The sequence below is a fragment of the Elephas maximus genome, chromosome 2 (assembly GCF_024166365.1).
Source record: "Elephas maximus indicus isolate mEleMax1 chromosome 2, mEleMax1 primary haplotype, whole genome shotgun sequence".
Taxonomy (NCBI): Eukaryota; Metazoa; Chordata; class Mammalia; order Proboscidea; family Elephantidae; genus Elephas; species Elephas maximus.
In genome coordinates, this window is record NC_064820.1 from 64674972 (window position 1) to 64695923 (window position 20952).

The 20952-nt window shown below is 40.1% G+C and overlaps 1 protein-coding gene across 5 annotated transcripts in view; it reads right to left on the bottom strand.

The window, feature by feature from the left end:
* Nucleotides 1-20952, bottom strand: part of PDE4D (phosphodiesterase 4D) — a 1645162-nt gene that overhangs the window by 1507268 nt on the left and 116942 nt on the right. The window contains exon 1 of one of the 5 annotated variants that reach the window (XM_049857473.1): nt 1411-12647. The exons of the other annotated variants lie outside the window; for them this stretch is intronic. The gene's annotated coding sequence lies outside the window, so the exon portion shown is untranslated. Of the gene's footprint in view, nt 1-1410; nt 12648-20952 lie in introns of those variants that run through there. 5 annotated transcript variants of the gene reach the window in all.

Consider the following 20952-nt stretch of genomic DNA (forward strand, 5'->3'; position numbering starts at 1 on the left):
AGGGAGGTGGGCATCATACCTCTGCTCCATACAGACTTTACCCTGTGGGGAGAGGCGTGAAAGCAGGAGGGTTAGATTGTTGTTGTTGTTAGCTGCCTTTGAGTTGATTCCAACACATGGCGACCCCATGCATGCAGAGTAGAACTGCTCCATAAGGTTTTCAAGGCTGTGACCTTTTGGAAATAGATCACCAGACCTGTGATCTACCAGGTGCCTAGTTGTCTCTGGGTGGATTCGAACTGCCACCCTTTTGGCTAGCAGTCAAGTGCTTAACTATTTACACCACCTAAGGACTCCTAAAAATAGTATAGTTTGGAAATAAATGCTATGGAGTTAAAAAAAAATCCTTAAGGAACAGCCTTTCTGGCAGACTATTTCACTTTCTGTGTTTCTACAACAATCTGCCTCTCCGAGCTACCCTACGCATATAGCTATTTTACAGGAATGCTGCTTGTGTTCTTTCTTCTTCCTACTTTGAAACTCACTCTGAATCTCTACCAAGTTCAAGATCTTGAGGCACTTGCTCATTGCTCTGTACATCCCACAATAGCCTTCAGATAAAAGAAAGAAAACCTTATCTAAACTGAGCTCACTATAGTTACTGTTACTTAGTGTGTGGATGTAAATAAACATTTCAGCTATTGTTAATCATGCTTTGTATAATGACAATTTTAGAGGGCGGGAGCAGTTCTAGAAATCTAAAACCAAGTCTGAGAAATGGTATCTATTTAAAAAAAAAAAAAAGCTGATAGATTACTAGCTATCTTTATGGCTACATAGTTGTCCAAAAAAAAAAAATTCTTTCAAGAGGACAACAGCAATAAAAAAAAATTAGAACAAACAATTCAATGGCCATACATATAAATGCAGCCTTGAGTCATTAAACCAAAAAAAATCTTAACTCTCTCAAGGAGATATATGATTCATTAAATAGTTAGAAGAAGAAGGACAAAATTCCCTGCACAAAAGTCAAGGGGTAGGATACACCGAGCTCAGAAATTACAACCCATGCTCGGTGTCAGAGTAATCCAGGTCCAAGGGCCCAATGTTCTAGGGGCATGCAAATCTTCGTGCAACCTGCCCAAGGCAAGGTTGATCTAAGGCCGGGTCGGTAAAGTCAGCAAGCTGGATGGTCGAAAGGAAAGGCAGAAAGCTGTAACCTTCTCCTTGGTTCCTGCCTTACGCAGATGTCTCAAAGAGGATCCACTCATCTCTTCTCCCCGTTCCCGGTCTGACTCTCTGTCCTCACTGATTCACTCCAGGGTTCCTCTCGAAAATACAGACACTAGCCTGCTGAAATATCCCCAAGGCCAAAAGCTTAAAATAGATGAATGAGTGCACCTGGGGCCCCCAGGACTAATGCCATAAAACTGTCATCATTTCCCACCAAACGCTATTTCACCCACTCACTTGATATACATCTGCGGCCTGTTCACACTGCATATGGCTGTGGACAGAAAATGCCTCAGTTCAAAACTACCGTGTGCCGGGAAGAAGCTTCTGTCGCTGCCTTCACTCCTTCTTAGTTTTAGCTCCAAGCCCTGTCTCCCAAACATAAGGTCTCTGAACAAGCCTACGTGGAGGCTCAGAGGCTTCCAAACAGGAGTTCCAGCTCTGTGGCTGATTTACTAATGCGTGGCCTGAGTAAAGCGTTATTTAAGAATCTAAAATGCCAAAAGTATCTACTACCTTCAAACATGGCAACCTTTTAAGCCAACCAAACAAAGGAGAGCCTGTTCTAGATGAAAAGGCCTTCAGGGCAACAGAATTCCCTCGCTCTCTCCCAGGAGCCCTTCTAAATAGCCAAACATCTTGCCAGGAATTCTTTGCGCTCTGAGCACAATGAATGGTGCCCTTTCATCTGTTTGCTTCTCTCCCAGGTACTTAAAGGTGAGGGTGCTCTGGCCCCACCCACTCTATAAAGCTCTTTGTTAATACTTAATGACTAATTATTAAATTTCCTGCTTGCCTTTATTTTTCTTTGCTGAACAACTTTATTTCACTAATTCATTTAATAAGAATGTATGGAATAAACTTCAAAACACTAAAAGAATAAACAAAGAAAGAGCATGGACTCTATTTTTAAGAAGCTTGGAATATAGTTACAGAGGGAAAGAACATAAAGAAACATAAATAACAATAGGAAACAGATGTAATTAAGCTCTGAACTGAGTAACTCAGGCAGTTCCAAGTGCTGTAAGCAGTCTGGTGGGAGGCTGTAGATGTGGGCCGGGGCAGCAGGGCAGGGGATGGGGGTGCTGCCTGAGGAAGTGGTATTTGAGCTGGGTCTTGGTTAAGGGAAGAGTCTATCAGAGCAGGGGTTCCTGACCTTTTTGTACAATGGAATTCTTTGCCAGCCTCAAGCCTAAGACCTTGGCAGTACAACATTTTAAAATATATAAAATAAAACATATAGGATTACAGAAGAAACCAATTATTTCTGCTGTAATGCTTGTTTTGAAAGTGTGAATTTGTTGCAATGTGACATGCATCAGGGAACAATGTGAGCATAATGCAGATTTCATGTTCGCTCATGCACCATTTTGCCCACAAGAAACACTAGGTGAACATCAAAAACTGCAGGTGGTTGAGCCAAGTTACCCAGCACAGATATACATACCTCAGACACGTGGCTCAGTTCACTGCCTGCACCGCGAGGTGCACCAGCCATTGGCATCTGGATAACTCCCCTTCTGCCACTTTACAATTACTCATAAGCTCTGCCCCTTCCCTCACCCACTTCCACAAGCAAACGTCAGGTCTTCTTCCATTTGGGGGACTATAATTCTCATAGTATTTATGTATTTCTTAACCATTTAACACATGGAGAATTGCGCTACCATTTTTATTAGGTTCCTACTTCTTTAAAACATGTAATTGATGAAGTTTTTGAGTGTTAGGCTTCAACTCCATTTTCCCATGAGTCTGGTGTTCCATTGTGCAATTTTGCGTACCAGGGTGCTTTTATGTTTGTTCGTTTTTTATGTCGCTACACCCACCACCTGTCTGTCAGCTTGTCATACTGTGGTCCTTGCCAGCTGCTGTGATGCTGGAAGCGATACCATCAGTATGTCAAATACCAGTAGGGCAACCAATGGTGGACAAGTTTCAGCAGAGGTTCCACACTAAGCCAGACTAGGAAGAAAGGCCTGGTTATCTACTTCTGAAAATTAGCCGACGAAAACCTTATGAATCACAAGAGAAAGTTGTATGACTTGCTTGCTTTGGACATGATTTGGAAGGATTAGTTGCTGGGGGAGGACATCACGTTTGGTGAAATAGAGAGCTAGTGAGGATGGAAGAGACCCTCAGTGAGATGGATTGGCATAGTAGCCGTAGCAATGGATTCAAACATGCAGAAGATCATGAGGAAGATACAGGACTAGGAAATATTTCATTCTCTTGTATGTAAGGTCACCATGAGTCAGAGTTGATTCAATGGCAGCTATCTTATCTATCTTGCCATATGTAGAATTGACTATATTTAAAATATTTTAAAAACAAAGGTGTAATATAGTCATGTATATGCTTCTTTATCAATGCATTAAATATTTTGACCTAGTAGCTGGACAAATAAACTACCATAATTTCAAAGTAGTGATGAGCATAAATGACATATAGAGAAATCTGTACCCTGTATAAGCCTGCCACCAGGCTTACACAGGACATGAAAATACTTCCATTTCTATTAATGACAAAGTTACTGCTAATACTCCTGTGAGCTGCCTACATTCATAACTGAAGAAAATCCTAAAAGATACCATTTTTTCCACTCAAATTCATTGATACCCTTAATTCTATTCTTACCCTCGAGGTACAGACAGAATAGAGGGCGAAGAGCAGTGCCATTAAAGAGACTGAAGAGCATGTTATGACACAAGTTGTCTAGCTGGAATTAATAATTTATGATGGGGAAGAGAGAAGAGAGAAGGGGAAGAGGGGAAGAGGAGGAGAGGCGAGATAAAAGCACATATGGGAAGACAGAATAGAACCACACACCAACACCAAGTCCAGAGAAGATTTTGTCTTAACTTTTACATGTAAGAGTGTTCTGACTCCTAGGGTCACACTTTCTATCCTAGTCACAGTGCCGAGTCACTGACTCACACTTATATCATCAACCAGCACACAGCCTTCCCTGCATATCTGCCATGTAGCCATTTCTCCACCAGATGTGTTTGTTCTTGTTCTTTTCTGAATATAATATAATACCAAAATGACTTTGAATTTTTTTGTTGTCTAAACGTCCTCCCAATTTTATCATCTCAAAGACTTGGTGATGTAAGCATGTTCTGAGTCTTTAATGAAAAGGTCAATTCTAATACCTGACATTCAATCCCAATTGATTAATAGTGCCCTATCGATAAATGCTTCTTATCTGATAACAGCCTCCCCCAGCCCAGTTCCCAATGGATCCATCTAATAACTATCATCTTCCAATTTGAGAAGCTAATAACATCAACTTGCTTATCTTGCCAGGTTGTGGGGGCAAAGAGAATAATTATTGTAATCGTGTTACAGACCACAGGAAAAGTTCATGGCAAATATTAGTAGAGTCAGGAAGGTAACATCTCTAAGTATCAAGATTTCTAAGTCATCTTCTGCCCTGACCCTATGCCAGCCCCTACCACCAGGCTTATACAAGACATGTCCTCTAACTCCCAGTTTGCAGAGTTGGTGATCTCTGTCCCATTGTGAAGACTATTTCCTGTCTAGAAGACACACACCCAGGACGCCTGAGCCGCTGTCCCAGAGAGCTGCTGAGCTGATTAAGTTGGCGTAGTGGAAAGCACTCTAGGAGAAGGACCTGCTTCTCTTGCTAACACCTGTGTGACTCTCTTCGCTTTGGTTACAACTGATTCTTAGACTTCCCAAAAAAAGTCATAAACAGAAAAGAGGGAGTTAACGGGCCTCTGGACACCCTATCCCCACTCCTTTCAGAGCTGTTCTGCTTTATACTTGTGCATTCCAAATAACTATAAGACGGGTTTCATTTATCCAAATAAAAGCTTGAAAACCACTGAACATATGGCCCCCAAGTTCTCTTCCAGTCTCAGCCTTCTTAGGCTCTAATGGTCAGAGCAAGACTCACCAAAGGCCTGTTCTGTGAGCCTGTGCGGGGTAGCCGGCCACTTCTCTACAAAGTGATCTGAGAAATACAAGATGCCTACTCCACCTCCTTTCCACGTTCCTTGTAATTTCATCTTTTCACACAAAGTAGCTGCAGATACTAATTTGTAAATCATTAACTGATAGCATTAACATGTTAAATCATTTTTAACTATCATCCCTTTAGCATCAGTCGGTTCAGCAGCATAGGTGCTAACACAGGTCTCAGGGGCTGGGCATGGCCACCCATGGCAGGTTAGCTTTGGCAGGTTAGCTTAGGTGAGCTTCGAAAAGAATGAACTGCAGACACACGTGTAACCACTCAAACCGAACACTAACAACTTGCTTCCAAGCGACTGTCCTCACAAGCTTTCTTTAAACAGAAAAGTAAGACTCATTCAAAGTCTAAACAGCTGGCTTCCCGTAAGTCTTTCCAAATAGTTTATTTAGTCTTTGATGTAGCGCAGAAAGAACCCACTTGAAAGCTTCTTTCTCAGGCTTTGCTTAGCAAGCCCTTCCGTCCTAGTCATAGAAACTAGAGGCCAGTCATTTTAATTCCTACCAGTTTGAATCAGGAGAATGTGTTACTACAAATATGTTTTTGTTCCATGGTTATTTTGAAACTTTCCTTGGTTACCTCAGGAAAAGTTCGTTCTGTTAAGGGCGGAACTCTAACATATGCTTTACTGTTTGCAGAGAATGTATTTCACCTGCTTCGGGGTCCCTGATGACTTCCGGAGCTGCCCTCCTCCACAACACAGCTCAGCAGCAAGCTGCCTTCAGAGAATCTTTCGTTGGTTTACAAACTGAGACACCAAGAACCCTGCCCTTCAAAGCAGTGTTGCGTATATTATTCACACACAAACCAGCAAATTTCTTGTCTCATACAAAAACCTCATTTCCTCCCCTTTTGGGCTGTCCCCGCATGTCTTCACGGTGGATTGAAGCTGTGGAAGACATCCATGGCCCTTTCTCCTGCGTTTTCCTTCCCTTATTCCCTCCTCTGTCTGCCGATTTCACACCTAACCTTAATTTTAACAGTCCCCATAGTGGTACTACCCATCGTAGGTAGCGTTGCCAGATAAATAGAAAACACTCATTTAAATTTGAATTTCATATAAACAATAATTTTTAGCCTAAGTATGTCTTATTTTAATTTGCTAAATCTGGCAACTCTATTTCTAAGTAAAAATCTACTATACAATCTTTTCTCCTTCCAGGTGAATAAAACATTCTTATAGAAAGAATATGGAAGACTGAAGAAGAATTGATGCCTTTGAATTACGGTACTGGTGAAGCATATTGAATATATTACCGACTGCCACAAGAATGAACAAACCTGTTTTGGAAGAAGTACAGCCAGAATGGTCCTTAGAACAGAGAATGGCAAGACTTCATCTTACATACTTTGGGCATGTTATCACGATGGATCAGTCCCTAGAGAAGGACGTCGTGCTTGGTAAAATGGAGGGTCAGGGGAAAAGAGGAAGACCCTCAATGAGGTGGTCTACACAGTAACCGCAATGGGCTCAAGCCTAACAACCATCATGAGGATGGCGCTGGACCGGGCAGTGTTACATTCTGTTGTACACAGGGTCGCTATGAGTCAGAACTGACTGAACAGCACCTGACAACAACAACGTAGAAAGTTGTGGAACTATGCTAACTGCTTAAAATACAAATTTATAGATCATTGGTTGCCAGGAGCTGGGAGTGTGGAGAGGGGTTGGCTACAGAGGGGCAGGAGAGAATTTTGGGGGATGATAAAACTGTTCTGTATCTTGATTCTGGTGGTAGTTAAATGATTATGTACATTTGTCAAGCTTATAAAATATTGAAATAAAAAATGTAAATTGTACTGTGAATAAATTATAACTAAATAAACCTGAATTTTAAAAGAAAAAAAAATTATACTACCCAATCTCAGATGGACTTTATACATTTCAGATATCATTTTATTCCTCCCTAGGTACCACCAGAGTAAATAGCCCAAAACAACTATTCCAATTTTTTAATTCTCCCTGGGCCCACAATTCCAGTACCATACGCTTCTCTGCAAATAGAGTTGTTCATTCATGCAACAAGCATCTACTAGTAAATGGATCTATATTAAGGTCTGGGAGTACAAAGATGAAAACAGAGTCCCTATATAAAAACATAAAAGCTGCTCACTGGCTAGTGGACAAAGAGGCATAGATTTAAAAATAACAAGACATACAATGTGAAATATGTTTCACGGGTAATTACAAGATGTACTAAACTGAGGAATAGTCAGCACTGAACTCTTTGATAACCCAGAAAAAATTCAAAATGCTTGTGTTCACCCGTCAAAGTAGGGAGTTATACAATTAGATATAGAAAAGTAAATAATCAGAGAAAAACAGCAGATTAGCTGAACAGTCAGGTCAACACAAATTATGAAGGCCCTTGTCATCCAGGTGCTAATGAGAATTCTGGCTCATTTTAACAAAAATGAACTCTGGCTAGCAGAAGCAGAAAAAGGACAGTCCAATAGAAAAATATGCTGGTTCACAGACACACTGGGAGGCCAGAGCACCAAACAACAAAAATGGGCAAATCCCAGGGCACTCTGGATGCCAAAGAGCAAGAATCACAACAACTATAGGAGGAGCAATAACTACGCCACTGCTGCTGTGGCCACCGAAAACCAGTGGACACCTGCGCCAATGACACCATGAATAAATTCAGTCCTTGACTTTGACCCACTTGCTCCAGAGTCTGTGTCCTGACAGGAGAACCTGATTGGCTGAGTCTGGGTCACATGACTATACTTAGGCTCTACACTGCTGGTGAGAAGAAAAAGGTAGGGACAGCCCCTCTCCAAGATTGCACACTACAGGCAACTGCCCAAACTGGGAAAGAGGGTTGAATCCTGGGCAACCGAAAAATGACTTCTGACAAACTAAGTCTAATCTCCTTAGCACAGTATCCAGGGGCTCCATAGTTTGGCATATCTGATCTTTCTAACCCTCATTCCCTCAATTGGAAAGAAAATGCCTTGTTCTCCAACTCTATGAGTCTCACACTATCCCACTTAGGGGATGTCACATTTTAGACTGAATGGTATTCTTTGTGTGTCTTTGGCTTGCCTTACCAACTCAGTATCTGCTGTTTGAAGGTAGGCGTAACATCTGACTCATCTTTCTGTTCCCCTTTCACTCAGCCCAGAGACTTGCATGAACTGGTTTCCTGATAAACGTCTGTGTTCTGCATGGCTGCGTTATGAGGCAGCTCAGCGTGTACAGTTGGAAATGTGCCACTTTCATTTGGCAGGATCAAATCTCTTCCAAATCAGACATTTTCATTTCAGCTCACAGGAGATCCTTACCCTCAAGGCTTCTGCCTTGAATAAAACAGATTATAAACCAGCCAAAACCACTGATGATTACATTGACAAGCAAGTAGATTTGGAGCTGCCTAAGGGCTGGCACGAAGCATCATTGAGGCTGCTGCTGAGCTCTCTGAAGACAGCAAAACAGGGACTCAGGCCCATGGTGCTAGGCTCAGGGAATTTCTTCTTAAGGCAACTTGTCTGGCTTTACAGAAGCTAAACAAAAGGAAGGCTGTTATGTGTTGAACTGTGTCCTCCCCCCCGCCCCTCATCTGTGTTTTAAATCCTAACCTCTATGCCTGTGGTTATAATTCCATTTGGGAATGGGCTGTCTTTGTTATGTGAATGAGGCAGGGTTAGTGTAGGGTGTATCCTGAGTCAATCTCTTTTGAGTTACAAAAGAGATGAAACAAGTGAGCAGAGGAAAGATGGGGTAAAATAGATGATGGATGTCAAGATACACGGAGGTCTCCAAGAAACCAGAAAGCAGAAGCCGAAGAGACAAGGACCTGCCTCCAGAGCTGACAGAGAAAGCTTCCCCCTGGAGCCAGAGCACTGAATTCAGACTTGTAGCCTCCCAAACTGTGAAAGAATAAATTTCTGTTTGTTAAAGCCATCTACTTTTGGTATTTCTGTGATAGCAGCACTAGATAACTAAGACAAAAGCTTACAGCCCTTTGACAAACTAAATCAAAGAACCTGTAGCATGTCCTATTACTTTTGTTTCTAATCTAAGGAAAAGAAACAATGTGTTTCACTTGGCTCAGGAAGAAAAGGGATTACATTAGTTGGGTGGAAGCTTTCTTTCCCCATCCAAACTGAGAGATATTTAAAGAGGTTATAATAGGAATTTTATCTCAGGCCTCAGATGTTACCCTCATACAATTGTTTCTCCTTTCAGCCATGACCAGGACATGGTGAGCCTTCAATTCTCCCACCTCTCCAGGCAATCTTAATAGCCTTATTTCCTAATTTATTGAAGAGTAATAGAACAGAACACGGCCCCATTATGTCCCTTCACAAAGCAGTCACCTCGTTTAAAAAAAAAAACAAATATCTCAAAGACATTCTCATTTGGGGCTAAATTCAGGCTTTGAAAAAATAAAGTTTGCAGATTACAAGGGTTGTTTAAATTGAGTTTTATGAATATTCCAGGTAAGACGTACAGTGAAAAAATTACAAAAAGAAGTTCAGAGAAGAGTTGAAACAACCCAGTTCGTAACAAACAAAAGTAATAATAATATGGAATTCCCAGTACACTGTCTTCAAAAAGGGGTATAAACACACAAATAATCAGCCTCTGCTGTTTTGTACGTCCTAGAAAGACGAAGGAAGATCTTCCCAGATTATATTTCTATGGGTTTTTATCCTGAACTTCTGTTATCATCCAGTTAGTAAACAAACACAAGAGTACAGTCTAGAGAGCTGTTTTATTTTCACAAGTACACCATAAAGAAGCACACTGGCTGAAAGAAACATAAAACTAAAGGGAAGTCAGACTCCACTTTTGTTATGATCGACCATCTAGTGAGTCATAGCAATATCTTGACACTGTTCTGAATGGAAAATGAGTGGTCTTTTTTGTTTTGTTTTGTTTTTCCCTGAACTCACATCCATGCTCCAAAGAACACGAAAAATCATAAAATTCTAAAGCCACAAAGATCTGAGAAGGTCATCACACTGAACCCCTGTCATATTACAGGAGAGTAAACTGGACTTCAGGTAGTCAGATGGCCTACCCAAGGGCATACTTGCGGAGCCCAGGTGGGGGTCCAGGCCTCCGCCTCTAGCCCAGTGTTCCTCCCAACTGATACTTCTGTCTTTTCCACCCTGCCACTGTGGTCATTCCCTTTCCCAGGAGTGTCTGCAGCCAGATTCTGATGACGCCTTTGTCCCTGAGAGCAGGGTTGCAGGAAGTCAGCTCATGCTAATCCCGCGGTGGAGCTAGAAGGCTAAGAAGAGCTGTCGTCCCTGCGATTCTCTTCGTGTTTAGGACTCTCATCACAAACTTCCCCTTCCACTCTCTCCTCCATGCCTGCCCTATACTCACCTCCATGAGCAACACCCCCCACTCCCCAGGTCTTATGACTCAAATTCAGATGTCGGGGTTAAACCTCCAACAAGATCTTTGGAAGAACAAAAAGCCAAGGCCACTTAAAGACTCACAGCACAGCACCTACGAGTTGGAATCTACTGCAGCAGGTGTGGTTTTTTCCATCCTAACAACCTTGTTAATACTTAGAACTCAGGGAGAAAATCCCATATACAGAGCATTTACCAAACAAAAACAATGTGTTCTCATTGCACTGCCTATAAAAGAGCACCATCCATGAAGCATTTGAGAAAGCCAAGGTCAAAACTAACCTAAAATAGGATAGGACCAGAATAAGAATGTAAAAAGCTCAGAGCTATGCACCAGCTTGAAAATACAGTAGTGGGCCCTGGAATTGACTCACCAAGCAGGCACAGACCCATCAGCCCTTCAAACCCCACACCAGTATTTCCTGATGAACACGAATTTAGTGGCAGACTGGAGTAGGAGATTGGAAGGGTACAAGTAATGCCCCAGCCAGACTAGACACTGTGAAAATGCTGAAATATTACTACCTGACCTTGGCAGGGCCCAGAAGAGAAGAGGCTGTACCAGAAATAACCTCCTGGCACCCAACACATGAAGTATATTCGAAAATAGATGTTACTCTGCAGGTGGCACTGATGATGATGGCAGTGGTAAGGGTGGCGTACGCTGAGTATGTACGGGCCAGGCACCACTCTAAGTGCTTTGGACACAACACCTCTGGCAATCCTCACAACTGCTCTCTGAGGCAGGGTTTCTGCCAATCTTAGATCCTCTCCTGCCCTTTCCTTGCTCTACTCTGTATCACTGAGGGACTGATTCAGGTTCCGCTCTCAGCTGCCTTCTGGCTATGTTTGGCCACAAGATTGGAGGGTGGAAGGATGAGAAAGCACGAATATTTCTCCCCTCTCTTTATGCTTTGGGCAGAGTTCCCTTCAGCAACTGGGTCTCCTCTGTGGCTCCATTTCCACCATATTCCAGCTTCCTGCAGGTGACTTCAGCCCCTGGATCTCAGTAATACTCTCTCCAATAGCTTGCCCCTCCAGACTATGTGTAGGATGCTTCCTGGTATTGCTAATATTTGGATTGTTTCAGTGACCCCTGACTGGCTTCTGAGCTCTTCCTTCACTGGAAGAGTCAATTTAATTCCCTCTGGTGCAAATAGTTAGGGATGATTCTTTTTTCTTGTATGGATTCTGACAAACGTAGGTTCATTATTATTCTTGTTTTACGGATGACAAAATTAAGAGGTAGCTTGCCCAAGATTACACAGTTAGAAACTGCACATTTGAGTCCTCTGATTCCAAAGCCAAATTCTTGGCCACTGTATTATACGGTCTCTTGTTAATCGAGCAATACAAAAAAATGAAAGTATATGAAGAGACCCCTATCTATTCCCTATTTCATGAATAATGACCCCTCACATAACTACCACCTTCTTGCCAATCCTCCCCCAAAAAGCACAGTTAAGGTTTTTCTCTGAACTGAGAACTTTGCTTGGGGGTCTTGGTTTATACTTAAACCAATGACAATAGAGTTCTCCATTCACTCATTTTGGTTCTTGACTTTTCTTGGACACATTACATTTACTGTTATAGAGTGAATACATCATGCATGACCTTCCTTAACTAGGAAGGTACGAAGATCGTACGGCAAAAGGTTGTATTGACAGTATATTAGGCAAAGAAATTTATGTGACCACACTGGAGCACTCAAAAAGTCTTTCTGATTCCCTATCAAATATTTATTCTACAAAATGATTCTCTTGCACTTTATCCTATAACCTATCTAATGAAATCTTTATATAACTGTTGTTCCAGCTCTATCAGCTTACTCAGTCTTAGGAAAAAAAAAAAAAAAGGCAAGAGATAACTGGCATACATTGTTTAAACACACAATACACACATTGGGGTTTACTGAGTTTTAATTGCAGTTCGAATCCTCCAGGCACTCCTTGGAAACTCTATCAGGCAGTTCTACTCTGTCCTATAGGGTTGCTATGAGTCAGAATCGACTCCACGGCAGTGGGTATTGGTTTGGTAATTGATCACAATTTCTGGCCAAAGATTTTCTATATAAGGCAATCTAGTTATACAAAGAAGAAAAAGAATATATATATAATACTCTATAAAGAGGTTTACAATAATTTCAAGCACATTTTGACATAGTTCTCTCACTGTGTTCATTTGCTACAAAAGAAATTTCAGAAATATCTTTGTTTTTTAAAATGCAGTTCATATACCTCTTTTTAAAATACGTTTTATTGATTTTCTAATTATTAAAGTAATACAGGCATATTGTAGGATGGGTAATAAATCAGAGGGTATAAAGAGGAAACTAACGATAATTATTCAAATCCTACAGAGAACCTCTATTAATATGTTTCCTTCTAGCCTTTTCGTTTGTTTTCCCATGTACTTTTTTAGATAGTTGGCATCATACTGTATATAGTTTGTGTCCTGTTTTTAAAAGAAAAATAACATTATATTAGAAGAATTTTTGTCATTCAGTTTCAAAATGGACATGCCATAAATTCTTATATTTGAACTTTGAACATTTGGTGGTGTCCAGCTATTTTTTAATTGTAAGTAGTGTTGCAGTGAACATCTATTGCAAAAATATTTACTGAATTTTAGATTTTTCCCTAGGCTAGATTCCTAAGATAGGATAAATTCCTAAAAGGGCAATTACTGAGCCAAGGGAGTAAATATATTTACCATGCTTGAAACATATTACCATATTGTTTTCCAGAATAATCCAAATGATTTGGATGTATTTCCATTTAAATGATAAAATCACCTCAATACTTCTGAAATGCATTCATAGTCTCTTAAAAATTCTGTTTCCTTTAAGAAAAAAAAAAATCATGCTTATATCCACTGAGTAAATCACCAAGCTACTAGTTCAATTAAGAACTTTAAATTGCTGACTACTGTTTTCATCCACTTCTCACTTTATTCTGATTTGTACAATCTTACAAGGACAGAGAAATGAAGTATACATATGCTACCCGTATGAGTCTATAAAAGATTTTGAATTTGCCGGGATGAATTTTCCCATTTTCATAAGGATCATGGTAATAATGAATTACTTTTCTTTGTCTAACTCCTGCTGCCCTTTCTAAGGGGGATTTAACTAGAATGTCCTTCTTGGTGCTGAGCTGCTCTAATGCTAGAGTAGAGAGAAGAGATGGCGCCTACTCATGACATTGTAAAGCAAGCTGAAGAAAGTAATCTGTTGACATTCAGAAAGCAATAAGCAGAAAGGAAAGCTACAATTTTCCCTTGATAGTCATCCTGTAAAAGTTTCAGAAAAAGTATTCAGATGCTGCTCTCTAATAGCTCAAAGTACTATTATTTGCTACCTCTTATACAAATGACTAGAAAACACGTCCAATCCCTTTGCTACAGTTTTGCAAAATCTGGAGCAAATTGCCACCCTAATATTCATTGCTGTGCCCAATTCACTAGGCAGTAGCCATGACTCATGATGAGATATTAAGCCATACTCACTAGGCAGGGAAATTAGAGGCTGATCACCTGAGCCCAGCTCTGCCACTAACTGAGAGAGCTGAGCAACTCCCAGCATCTCAGGGTCTCAGGTTTTTCATCTGTCAAATAAAGAGACTGGGCTAAAGGAAACAGCCTACTGTACTCTAACATCCGAAGATTTTTATTTGAGTTCGGAATGAAGCATTGCTTTTTAATGGTGATTAAGTAACCCTCTCATTTTCTATATCCCAGTTTTCCTTATCAATAAAATTTCAGTGCTAGTATTCCTTGGGAATGAAATGATACAAACTAGTTATCGACCGCAAAAAATCCATTTCACAAACATGTCTTACTTGATACTATTCTAGGTACTGTGCTTGAAGCAGTAAACAAGAGAGAAGGAGTCCTTGCTCTCCCAGAGCTGACATTTTGAATTGAAAACAAGTAAGCAAATAGACAAATAAAATTATTTCAGACAGACAATTAAACAAGGCAGGGATAGAGGGATTGGGTGAGGGCCAAGCATGCTGCTCTCAGTAGGGTGATCAGGGGAGTTCTTTCTGAGGAGGACATTTGAGCTGCGAGCTGAGTGATACACAGGATCCAGCCTGTACAAAGCATCCAGGTGGAGAAAATCGTGAGTCCAAAGACCTCAAGTCAGGAATGAGCTTGGCTAGTTGAAGAAGCAGAAAGAAGGACTATGCAGTTGGAACTTGATGAGCAAAGGCAAGAGCAGACAAGACATAAGATCAACAAAAGCCAGGTCTAGCAGTGATTTTTAGGACAGAATAAGGAGTTATATGCATTTAATCTAAGCGCAACGGAAAGCCATGGGAGGCTTTAAGCAGGGGACTGGCATGATGCTGATTTATATCTCAAAAGTTCACCCTGGCTTTGGTGTGAAGAATGGATTGCATATTTGATTTCCAGCATTACTGGAATGGACTCCTTTTCTCTTTCAGCCATATTGGAAATACTTGCTTTTGTGAAAACCAACAGAGAATGCCAGATAAAATAATTGAAAATATTTACATACATACCTGACTTAGAAAGAAAGGGAAATGCTCAGATACTAAAATCAACAAGAAGGCACAAATCTAAAGAGTCAAGGGAACTGCCACTAGCCTGTCGATGTCCACCCAGCTCTGATGACTTAGAACGTAAACCTGCTGTAGACAAGCCAACTGCACAAAGGCTTAGGGCCATATGAACACATCTGTGTGGTCCCGCAAAACCCAAGACATGTGGTACGCACAAGGAAACATTGCTTCCTCCCCTTTCTTCTGACCTACCCACACAATGAAAAAGTGGTTCTCAACTTTCTTCTTTTAAATATCAAAAATCTTCTTCAACCACCCTTCTCTCACAAGCAGACACACAAGAGATATTGCGTTGTTAATGATTTAGTTCACTAGCACAACATCAGGATTGGAGGAAGACTCATTAACAACCTGTGATATGCAAATGAAACAATCTTGCTTGCTGAAAGGGAAGAGGACTTGAAACACTTACCGAGGAAGATCAAAAACTACAGCCTTCAATATGGATTACACCTCAACGTAAAGAAAATAAAAATCCTCACAAATGGAACAATAAGCAGTATCATGATAAATGGAGAAAATATTGAAGTTGTCAAGGATTTTATATTACTTGGATCCACAATCAACACCCATGGAAGCAGTAGTCAAGAAATCAAATTATATATTGCATTGGGAAAATCTGCTGCAAAAGATCTCTTTAAAAAAGAATCACATGATCATCTCAATTGACACAGAAAAGGCATTTGGCAAAGTCTAACACACATTCCTGATAAAAACTCTCAATAAAATAGGTATAGAAGGAATATTTCTCAATATAATAAAGGGCATATATGCAAAACCAATAGCCAACATCATTCTTAATGGAGAGAGGCTGAAAACATTCCCCTTGAGAACAGGAACAAGACAAGGATGCCCTTTATCACCACTCCTATTTTACATCGTGTTGGAAGTCCTAGCTAGAACAGTAAGGCAAGAAACAGAAATAAAGGGCATCCAACTTTATAATGAAGAAGTTAAACTGTCCCTATTTGTGGATGTTATGATACTATACATAGAAAACCCAAAAGACTCCATAAGAAAACTACTGGAACTAATAAAAAGATTCAGCACAGTAGCTGGATACAAGATAAGCATACAAAAATCCATTGGGTTCCTATATACCAATAAAGAGAATGATGAAAAGGAAATCAGGAAAACAATACCATTTATAATAGTCCCTAAATAAATAAAATACTTGGGAATAAATCTAACCGGGGATGTAAAGACCTATACAAAGAAAACTGCAAAACACTACTGCAAGAAACCAAAAGAGATCTACATAAATGGAAAAATCTACCATGCTCATGGATAGATAGACTCAACATTATGAAAATGACAATTCTACGCAAAGTGATTTACAAATACAATGCAATACCAATCCAAGGACCAACAACATTCTTTAAAGAGATGGAAAAATGTATCAGTAACTTTATATGGAAAGGGAAGAAGCCCCAGATAAGTAAAGCACTATTGAAGAAGAAGAACAAAGCAGGAGGACTCTCACTACCTGACCTTAGAAACTACTCTACAGCTACAGTAGTCAAAACAGCCTGGTACTGGTACAACGACAGATACATTGACCAATGGAACAGAACTGAGAACCCAGATGTAAATCCATCTACCTATGGTCACCTAATCTTCGACAAGGGCCCAAAGTCCATCAAATGGGAAAAAGATAGTCTTTTTAACAAATGGTGCTGGCAAACTGGATGTCCATCTCCAAAAAAATGAAACAGGATCCATACCTCACACCATACACAAAAACTAACTCAAAATGGATCAAAGGCCTAAATATAAAGCCAAAGACTATGAAGTTCATAGAAGAAAAAATAGGATCAATGCTAGAGGGCCTAACACATGGCATTAACAGGATACAAACCACAACCAACAACACACAAGCTGCAGAGGATAAGCTAGATAACTGGGATCTTCTAAAAATTAAACACTTATATTCATCAAAAGACTTCACCAAAAGAGTAAAAAGAGAACCTACAGACAGGGAAAAAAAATTGGGTTATTACGAATGAGACAAAGTTCTAATCTCTAAAATCTACAAGAAAATCCAACACCTCTACAACAAAAAGACAAATAATACCATTAGAAAATGGGCAAAGGAAATGAACAGAACTTCACCAAAGAAGACATTCAAGTGGCCAACAGACACGTGAGGAAATGCTTATGATCTCTAGCCATCAGAGAAATGCATATCAAAACCACAACGAAATACCATCTCACCCTGGCATTACTGGCCAATAAAACAGAAAATAACAAATGTTGGAGAGGCCGCATAGAGATCAGAACTCTTGTGCACTGCTGGTAGTAATTCAAAATGATACAATTATTTTGGAAGACAATATGGTGCTTTCTTGGAAAGCTAGACATAGAAATACCATATGATCCAGCAATCCCACTCCTAGAAATATATCCTAGAGAAATAAAAGTTGTCACACAAATAGACACATGCACACCTACGTTCATTGCAGCATTGTTCACAATAGCAAAAAAATGGGAACAACCTACATGCCCATGAACAGATGAATGGATAAACAAACTGTGGTACATACTCACAATGGAGTATTATGTAATGATAAGGAACAAAGATGAATCTGGAAGCATCTCCTAACATGGATGAATCTGGAGGGCATTATGTTGAGTGAAATAAGTCAATCACAAAAGGACAAATATTGTACAAGACCACTACTAAAAAAACCCTGAAAAGGTTTACATACAAAAAGAAACAATTTTTGATAGTTATAAGGGAGTGGAGAGGTGAGGATGGAAAAACACTAAATAGACAATAGATAAGTGGAAATTTTGGTGAAGGGTAAAACAGCACACAACACTGGGGAAGCCAGCACAACATGTATGGCAAGGTCATGGTAGCTCCATAGACACATCCAATCTCCCTGAGGGACCAGACTGCTGGGCTGAGGGCTGTGGGGACCATTGTCCTGGGGAACATCTAGCTCAATTGGCATAACACAACTTATAAAGGATATGTTCTACATTCTACTTTGGTGAGTAGCATCTGGGGTCTTAAAAGCCTGTGAACGGCCATCTAAGATACAACACCGATCTCATCCCTTTGGGAGCAAGGAAGAATGAAGAAAACTAAACATACTAGAGAAAGATTAGTCCAAAGGACTAATGGACCAAACTACCATGGCCTCCACCAGACTGAGTCCAGTACAACTAGATGGTGTCCGGCTACCACCACTGACTTCTCTGACAGAAATCACAATAAAGGGTCCTGAACAGAGCTGGAAAAAAAAAAAAAGGCGGGGGGGGAACAAAATTACTACTCAAAAAGAAAGATCAGACTCGCTGGCCTGACAGAGACTGGAGAAACCCCAAGAGTATGGCCCCCAGACACCTTTTCAGCTCAGTCATGAGGTCACACCTGAGGTTCACCCTTCAGCCAAAGATTGAAGAGGCCCATGGAACAAAATAACACTAAAGGGGTGCACCAGCCCTGGGGCAGAGACTGGAAGGCAGGGGGGAACAGGAAAGCTGGTAATGGGGAACCCAGTGTTGAGAAGGGAAAGTGTTGATATGTCATGAGGTTGTTAACCAATGTCATAGAACAATGTGTGTACTAACTATTTGACGGAAAACTAGTTTCTTCTGTAAACTTTCACCTAAAGTACAATAAAAAAAAAAAGTGAAAAAAAAAGATCTCTTTAAAGTGTTAAAAAGCAAAGATGTCACTTTAAGGACTAAGGTACGTTTAACCCAAGCCATGGTGTTTTCAACTGTCTTATATGCAGGTGAAAGCTGAACAATTAAGAAGGAAGATCAAAGAAGAATTGGTGCACTTGAATTATGGTGTTGGCAAAAACTCTTGAATATACCGTGGACTGCCAGAAGGAACAAATCTCTCTTGGAAGTACAGACAGAATGCTCTTTGGAAGCAAGGATGGCAAGAATTTGTCTCACGCACTTTGGACAAGTAATCAAGAGAGACCAGTGCCTGGAGAAGGACATCATGCTTGGTAAGGCAGAGGGTCAGTGAAAATGAGGAAGACCTTCAAAGAGATGGACTGACAACAGTGGCTGCAATGATGGGCTCGAACATACCAAAAATTGTAAGGATGGCCCAGGACCTGGCCGTATTTCGTTCTATTGTACATAGGGTCGCTATGAGTCAGAACTGACTCGACGGCACCTAACAACAGCAACAATATTGCTTAAGAAATTTAAGAATTCACAGATCCCATAGAACAATTCCGTGCACACTGAGAAGTTCAACCACCATGCTGAGAAGAAACTGTAATAGAAAAAAGTAGAAAAGTCATCACGGTGCCAGCTCACAGAGTGGTTAACTGACAGTTATCAAGACCTCCAAAGAACCATGATCTAGATCTCATACCTCGGTTGTTTTCATTTTTTTGGAGTAATCATAATCAGCCCAAGAGATTAACGCTTGCCTTTCAAATTAAGTGGGTAGGCCCCAGACTACTGACCGCCTGCTTTTCTAGGTTTATCTACCCATATGCCCTGCAAAGTACACAGTAAACTCTCAAGTGTACGTCAACTTGACTTGTCTCCACAAAACCTCAGAAGTCACGGTATTGTGTCTCGGCTATCAGGATCAGTAGGAAAAGCACAGGTTCGGGACAAATGAGTTCACTCTGTCTCCCTTTCAACCAGCAGATATGTTTCAGCAAACAAGAACCTAGGTAGCAAAAGCCTGCAACAACCCTTATGATTCCTTCTTCCTTCTCCATTGCTTCCCCCCTCAGCTTCTCATCTGATGCCCCACACAGAATAAAAGCCAGACAGAATATTAGGAGATATGGGTGTGCTCCCTGCAAGGTAATATTAAATAAAATGTATCACTTAAGCCAATAATCCTAGCTTATAGAATGCAAATTTCTTAAAAATCTTAACTATGGAAAAGGTTTCTACACAAAAAAAATTCCACTCAGCATTAGTCTTAGTAGAAAAAAAGAAATATTATTAACGCCTAAATAACTTATGACACATTACCTTGATGGAATAGTTAAATATACATTTTCATAAAAATGAAAATTCTTATATAATAATGTTAAGGTCCAATTGTTCAAAATTCAATTTTCAATATGATGACCTTTATAAAACTGCAGGATATTTGTTCTTTTTTTTTTCCCAGCTAGTCTCTATTTTACTAATATAATTTTAAAAACTTGTTTTAATTTTATAACAGAAAATAAAAAGACCACAAATACATGAAATAAAAAATGTAGATCTTAACCTCAGTGCCCTATCATTTTATATGAAATGGAAAAGAAATCCTATACACAAATGTTCTCTGAAAACTGAGTCTACAATTCCATTTTGCCAAGATTCATATTTGGAGACCACTAGAAGTGTTCTAAGTGGCGTTAATTGTAACAGAGAATAAAAGGATATTTTTAAGGAAGCAGTTTCCCAAACTATGTGAAAATTAATAATTAAAACCTATACTACAAAGTAGATTTGGAATCGAGGGTGTAAAGTGTAACAGGACAACAGGAAAAAGCTGAATGTGTTAGGTTGGAGCAACAATAAACATCAGTGTTAATACCAACTAAAAAGCAAATTGCAGTTTTCCATATATGCAGATTGTACCTTAACATAGTGTGCTCCAGCCTCTGACTGCGTCTGACTTCAAGTCCCAGAAAATTTGTCTTTAAGCTGAGGGAACTCCCGTATAAATATTTTGTAAGTCAATGTGAAATATACCAAAGAAAAATAACTCAAGTAACATAAATAAAGCTAATACAATTTATGTCATGATTGCTAATTAAAATACGGAGGCTTTCCCAGGTATGAGGAATAAAATCAGATCTTACCATTACAGACCTCCGCACCTAAGGAAAATCA